The sequence below is a fragment of the Ochotona curzoniae genome, unplaced genomic scaffold, assembly GCF_017591425.1.
Source record: "Ochotona curzoniae isolate NIBS_2020 unplaced genomic scaffold, NIBS_Ocur_1.0 scaffold_3208, whole genome shotgun sequence".
Classification (NCBI taxonomy): domain Eukaryota; kingdom Metazoa; phylum Chordata; class Mammalia; order Lagomorpha; family Ochotonidae; genus Ochotona; species Ochotona curzoniae.
The window spans coordinates 38,039,912-38,047,444 of record NW_024467106.1 but is presented as its reverse complement, the minus strand read 5'-3'; the positions used below and the strand labels follow the sequence as shown (position 1 = coordinate 38,047,444).

The following is a 7,533-nucleotide window of genomic DNA, read 5'->3' as shown; positions in this document are numbered from 1 at the left end:
TAAAATGGGAACTCTGGCGGTGTGCTGCTGACACAGGCTAATCAGCCTGTGATGTGTGGGCACAAGTTCTAGTCCGGGCTGTTCCATTTCCCAATCCTGCTCCCTATTGATGTCCTGGGAAAGCAGCGAATGATGGTTCAAGTCCTTGGGCCCCTGAACTCACTTAGGAAATCTGGAAGGAACTTCTAGCTCTGAGCTTCAAGATTGCCTCAGCTCCCCACCACGGTGGCCATCTAAGGAGTGAATCAGGAGCATAGTAGGTCACTCTCTGATCTTCAAGTAAAATAAATAAATATCTTAAAGGAAGGCATCACTATAGTTAAAAAGGTATTAAATTAATTTTAAAAAGTCAAATAGGTTATCACTGAAAGACAAGGAGGTAACAGAAGTATACACTATCAGGTAGTGGTTGTGCTATTACTAATCACCATCAGACTTAAAATAAGTGATGTTATTTCTTTCTTTTTTTTTTTCTATGAAACCCTTCACAAATTTTCATTTCATCCTTGCCTAGGGGCCATGCTAATCTTCTCTGTATCATTCCAATTTTAGTATTTGTGCTGCCAAAGTGAGCACAGTGGTGCAATTTCTAATTGATCATGTTCCATATTGTTTATTTAAATATGGAGTTCGGAATTACATATCTAGAGGAAGTATTTTATGAAATTAGTTAATACATTCTTGTGGCTTAAATTTGGGACATTTTTCTTTCTCTTTTATAATTACTTATTTGAAAGGCAGAATTGTACAAGGAGAAGGAAAGGAAGGGAGGGAAGAAGAGAGAAGAGAGAGATCTTCTATCCCATAAAAAGAAAGGTCTGGGCTAAACCTAAACCATGAGTCATGAGCTGCTTCCAGGTCTCTCAGGTGGGTACAAGGGCCCACGCACTTGGTCGTCCTCTGCTGGTTCCCATGTGCGTTAGCAGAGAGCTGGACCAAAAGAGGAGCAGCTAGGTCACAAACTGATGCCCCGGCAGCATGCCAATGTCACAGGTGCAACTTTATCTGCTAGGCCACAATATCAACCCAGGGATAAATGATCAGCTAACTCATGGTAACTGAAATGTCTATCAAAATGGAAAAAAGCAAATACCAACTGTGTTTGGTTAACTGAAAGAAACATGTCTTAAAACACTGTGTACCATTTTGTTTATACTGATCATCAAAACTGGATCCCACATTTTTACATAATAAACCAAGGTGTATTTGAAGACTTAGATACTGATAGACTGTTACATACAACAGAAAAATCAGTTAAAATATATATTTACAGCATTTATGACTTATGTGACTTCCATGCTAAATCTTCAGTCAATGGATATGTTATTCCAGCAGAACTAAATTTGCAATAACTTTAAGAGGCAGAAATTCAACATAAGAAGATTCTCTGGGATTTAATAAATTCAAAATTCATTGGAAGCCCATCGAATGGTTTTAAGTATTTTTCCTGAAGTAATAATCATTAATGACTATTCCGTTTTCCAAGTTTTTAAACAAGTTTGGGAATTGTATGTGTATAGTCTTTTTTTTAAATTTCAATAATTTTGCGAGATAGGCATTAAGCATTCTCTGTAATTTACACTTAAGGAAAGAAAATCTAAAAGACACTGATTTACTTGCCTAAAGTTACATGCTCATATCTCCTGCTTGTGAATCAAATTCTCTGAAGACTGGATAATCCTTCTAAAGAATGAATACAGCAGCTAAACCAGTAAATATATGGATCCTACCTAAAAGGATAAGCTTTATTCCCTTCTCCTGTGTGAATGAAGAAACATGGCAAATATCTACATTACAGTATATAAAAATCTAACAATCAATTTATCTCTTCCAGATATTCTCTGCTGATCAGTAATCCTAAGAAAAATTGAACTGTGATTCTATTCCTCTTCCTTTTTCAACCTCCCTCGATCCTACTAAAGGTAATGAAAGATTAAAGGCTTTTGGAGCTTTTATTTCACCATGGGCAGAAATGAACTCTCAAGATCTTATATTAGTATAAAGCCTTTTCATTTATAGTAGCTTGTTTTCTATGTGTGTTTAAGTTCTTTATTCATCTGTTTGTAACCGATCAACCTATTTTTCAAGAATAATCCAATTTATAATTGAAATATATCTTGAAATATAATCTTGAAAAGGGAAGATGGAAAGCATATAGCTCATTGTAATCTTACTGTATGACATTAACTTCCAATTTTCTCTGAGATATAAAATTCACATTTAATTTTGAAATATAACAGATTGCAGTTTTAATTGAAGTAGTAAATATGGAGGTAAAATGCTGCATCTGAAATATTCATTAAATGCCTGTAAAACCAATTCAAAGAACTTAGTCTTTTTTTTATGGGTGTGTTTTGGTATTTACGGTGATTTTCTAGCTCTGTTTTATAAAAATTGGAGTTTTAAAGTTGAGCAGCTGTGGTTACCTTTTGATAAATGCTGTCATGGGCTGGTGTATAGTGCGGTGGCTGTGTCTATTGGCTACTTAGGATGCCCACAGTTAACAACAGAGTGCCTAGTTCAAGTGAAGTTTGCTCCATTTTAATCCAACACTTTGCTAATGCAAATACATAGAAGCAGCAGGCAATGCCTCAAATACTTGAGTCCCTGCTATACATTTGAGAACCCCAGTTGCAGTTCTGTTCTTCTGGCTTCAGCATGGTCCAATCCGGATGTTCCCTAGGGAGGGAACCAGTAAAAGGAAGGTTTTTTTGTTTTTTTTTTTTTTTCTTCCCCCTATTTCTCCCTCTGCCTTTCAAATTAAAATATAGTTTTAAATTAGAATATTTGGTATTATATTCTCTTATACTTACTCATATTAGACTTTTATTTGCTAGTAATATATACTTTTTCTTTCATACCCCAGTACCCCATCTATTGTTATCCCTTTTAATCTCTTCCATTCTTGCTTGGAAGTCATGTTTCTGGTTTAGAGTTAACTCTTCAACCTTTGGGTTCTCATTCCCCGTTCATCCATGTTCCACAATGTTATATTTCAGTGTTTTGGAATGTTTAAGCACTCATATTCTTTAAGTTGGTCATCACAATCCATTAGCTCAACTTCATTATATAAAACATTTCTTTAACCATATTGCATCCTTATTCTTTCTACTTTGCAGTTAAGATTTCTGAGAGAATTGTTTATAGTGAAACAATCTTTTCATTTAATCAGATTTTACTTGTTCTGAACCAGGTTCTGTTTCTGTTACCCCCGTGAAATTGTACTAGATGAATTGTCAGTAACTTTCAAAAGGCTAAATACTATGTATTTAAAATCCTGTCTTTCCACATTTTCTCTTTCCTAAACCCAGACAAGAGCACTTTACAAGAAAGTGATGTTTTTGTTTGTTTCTTTGAGATGCATTTTTGGGTTTTTGTCTTTCCAAAAGTTGCCACTTATTTAAAATTTCTCTGATTTAAGAATGTCCTCCCAACATTCCAGTCCTGGCCAGCTTTGGAGCAAGAAGTTTAACTTTTGCCACATTTCAGTTTTCGACCTACTTTTCACTATGTTTGATAATTTTGAGCTTTTCTTTTAAAGTGAGGGATGTGAAGGTTTTCCCTTCACTGGATAACATAGAGGACCTTCTAAGATTATTAATCAGCCTCGTTTCCATACTGCTGTGTCTTGCAATAGGAAGGCCTTAGCAAAGGGAGAGAGACTTGGATCACTGGTTGGTGTGGCAGTCAGTATATAATACCTACAGATTAAGACTTAAATGGCAGTGGTTTTTAGTGCTTCATAACAATTAAAATAATAACACCTAACGTTACTGATCAGTGTGTTGTATAAAAAATACCAACTATGAAGAATTTCTGAATTTGTAAGAACCATTAAAATGTGAAACAGATATTAAGTGTTTTCATGGTATGAGAAATGTGGCATTGAACAAGTTGTTTAGTATAGGGTTACCATGAACTTCCACTTTGTAAAAATGACAGATTTTAAGAATTGCTATAAATAAAGTGTAATAAATGAGATATGTCTGTATAGTGAAGAGTTTAAGTCTTTCATGTATATGGTGATCTTTCATAAAGAAAGGGTGGGAAGGACAGAAAAAGCACACGTTTCCATTACTAAGAAGGTTAGATGAATAGTAAGGTTAGATGAATAGTAGCAAGAGAGCTTGGAGATTGGGAAGCATGTCATACAAAGTTCCAAACACACCCACATTCTGATGTATACAAAATTCATCTGAGAATATTAGCTCATGCTTGAGAATCTATTTCAGTAGGTTAGATGTGGAGTCCAAATTTAAAGTAGTTTAACTGATTTTTGTACAGATAACCTAAGGACCTGGATTTGGAAAACAAAACAGAACAAAACAAATAAATAAACAAAAGGTCCTTCTAACTTACTTATGACAGGGAAAAGTCAGGTCACATCTGTAGTCTTGTTGGTTCCATTTTATTCTTCCTTATTATCAGAGTAATAATATCACTTTTTGTTTGTTTGTTTTTTGGTAGGGTACAGATTTTTAGTCCTAAGCAATTTTAGTTTTACAATTACCCCTTTTGAACATGTTTTCTATGTAATGTTTGAATTGACAAATGGGTTACCGAATTACCTATTTAAAATTATTGCAAGATATTAGCGTATATTTATCTACTTTGTATATCTGAGCCATCTGTGTTTTTGTGTCCATAGTGATATGTACTCCCTGGGGCATTAACACTCTATTAGATGTTGATTTAATAGTAGGACTGCTTTAAAAAAAATTTCAGCCTTTTAAGTGGCTTCCTGCTTACAAATGTCAGGAAATTCCTTAAGTAGTTTATTTAACATCTCTGAAAATAACAAGCAACGGCCTTATCTTTTTTGGTTCAATATTGCACATGTTAAGTTTATTTCTAGTAACCTGTACATTGCATGAAATTAGGAAATCTGAGCACTTGTTTTTGCCTACTAGGTCATATCTTTGTGTTTTTATTGCTCTCAATGGTAGTGTTCAGCCAGATGTAGAGTTAAAGAATGGATTACATTGATTCTCTTTTAGAAGAAGAGGGAAATTCATTTCTTTATGTCCCCTTTGCACCATCCTGCCACCTGTTCATAATTTATTTTTCTAGCTCTATTTAACCTAAACATAGTTAACAATGATTATTTATACTATTAAAACAACAAATTTTGATCTTTTATTATTTCCTCATATCTTCCACTTGACACGTACATAAAATATACCAAGAAAAAACCATTTGGGTATTAATTTTCCCTAAAAACTCTAAGGAAGAATGCAAGTTGCTGATATTGAGATGTAATTTGAAACATAATAATGACATGCTAAGGCATATTTCAGCCTCATTGATCAATTCTAAAAGGTCCCAATTCCCTTGAGTATCTTTCACAATCAACTCCAAATATTTCTTAGTTACTCAGATTGCCACAAGTTATAAAATCTTTTTTAGATACCTGAAACTTACTTGTTTTAGCAAGAAGCCTATTAATAGAAGTAAAAGTAGTTGACCATATGAACAGAGAACTTGGTTGGGTTTTGTTTTCACTCATGATCTTCTTTCAGTTTGGACCATGATGTCTAGTAAGTTTAGGTTCCTACGCTCCACGGAGACCTGGAGGCAGTGGCCCTAGCTTGCTTTCTAATTAAAATTTGATGAGATATTTCACATGCTTTTGAAAAAGAAGTTTCTTGGCTAGAAAACTGGCAATAGATTTGGTAAAAAGATGTACATCATAAGGTACAAAGAAGAAATTTCTAAGTTTCTAGATTAAACATTTCAAGAAAAGGGAAAGCCAGAAAAAAGCTTGTGTGAATTTGGAACTAGCTGAAGTAAACAGCAAGTTCTTCACCATCAGTGGACTGTAATTCTCTTTCTAGTGTTAGGAAATTCTTGGCCTACAGCACAAACATGTGATCTTGGAGGCAATGAAAGTTCAAATCCAAAGTTATATATAAAGTAATCTCCTTAGCAAAGGTGATTTCAAGGGTTTGATTATTTATAAGAATATCACCTAATTATATCTTAGTAATAGGAATTTGGAATTAAACAATTTGTTATTTAGCAGCAAAGGAAATGTAGGAGCTTAACACGCAAATATTTGGGATTTCTTTTCTTAAGAAAAAAAAGAAAGATTAGGATCTAGCCTGAGGCCAGTTGCTTAAATGTCTACAGCAAGGTCTTATTCAAATAGAACAAAGTTCTGAAATACAGCCCTGAAGCAAATGAGACCTGCAAACCTGCATTCAAGAAAAGCTGTCATTTTCTAGATATTTTATTTTCTAATGTGGACAACTGTAGTAACTACATGTTCATTGCAAAACTTGGCCAAAAAGAGTAGGTTACATGAATTAAAATTTTAATGAAAGCTATCTTCATATAGGTTTATTTAAAAAAAAAAATCCGTAACTCTAGTATGTATCTATCAAATACGGAATTGAATACCTTTCTGTTTTATGCGATTCACACCTCTATGTAAATGCTTATACTTCCGTAAGAGATCTATTTTGCAATAGCTGGAGTGCATTGAGTCCTCTCTGTAAACCAAGCCTTCATTAGAATTTATGTTGAGATAATTATACAGTATAAGAAAGTAGGAATGCCTTTGTTGTACCAGAACAGAGAAGAGAGAAGACAGAGGAACTGTGTTCTTACACATGTGTAGAGAATTTGGCAATCTTTTGGTATAATGCTACTTTAGAAAGACAGAATTCTACATTCTGGAAATAAGCCTGGGGCATTTTTGATGCTCTGTGAGTAGCATTTAGCTACATGTATCCATAACAAAGCTATTCTGACTGGGAGAAAAATTGTCATAGTAAAAATATAATGCTTATATCTCTTTAGTACGTTTTTGGAGTAGTCTTGTTTGTTCCTCTGAATGCATATACGAGTATCTTTATCTTCTTGAGCATTATTCTACAAGGTCTCCAGATTTCTATTTTTGGTACTGAGTAGGGAAATTTTATTTCAAAACTCAGAGTTTCTACTTGTTTATTACATGTGTGCTGGCAATTCACTTATTTTCCTAAGCTTCAGTTTCTGTAATTGTAAAAAAAGATAAAAGGAATTCTTGAGGTCATTAGCAAGATAATATATGTGAATGTACCCTATTATATAAAATGTAATTCATTAATATACAAAGTAATGATTTATTTATTTTTGTAAAGTTATTTCGTCAAAGCTACCTGTATTGCCAATACTCTTTCCTGCAGAATGATTTTTTCCATCTAAACTTAACTCCTTCACAGGTTTGGAGTATATTTTATTAAAGGCTATTGCAACACAAACAGATTTACTTAGAACTATCTATTGAAATAGATATATCTAGAACTAGGGCGTAGATATTTTAAGCTTTTATTCATGTGATTAATGTCAACTATTATTTTAGCTGTTTCCTAAACTTTTCTTTATCTTGGAAATTGCTATTTTAGACATCGAAGTCCAACTCTCATACTTGAGTCATCATCTGCTGGCCAGTGAGGTGAGAGTAAGCAGAGAATGTAGCAGGACTCAAATCCAGCACTCCAATATGAAGTGCAGGTGTCCCAGACAACATCTCACTGCTATGCCAAATGT

General features: G+C 33.9%; 1 non-coding gene across 1 annotated transcript; it reads right to left on the bottom strand.

Annotated features, from left to right (window-relative positions):
- Window positions 1-469: 469 nt before the first annotated feature.
- LOC121145202 lies at window positions 470-576 on the bottom strand. Its single transcript, XR_005881983.1, has one exon. It is a non-coding gene; the product is annotated as a U6 spliceosomal RNA (small nuclear RNA).
- Between the last annotated feature and the right edge of the window lie 6,957 nt (window positions 577-7,533).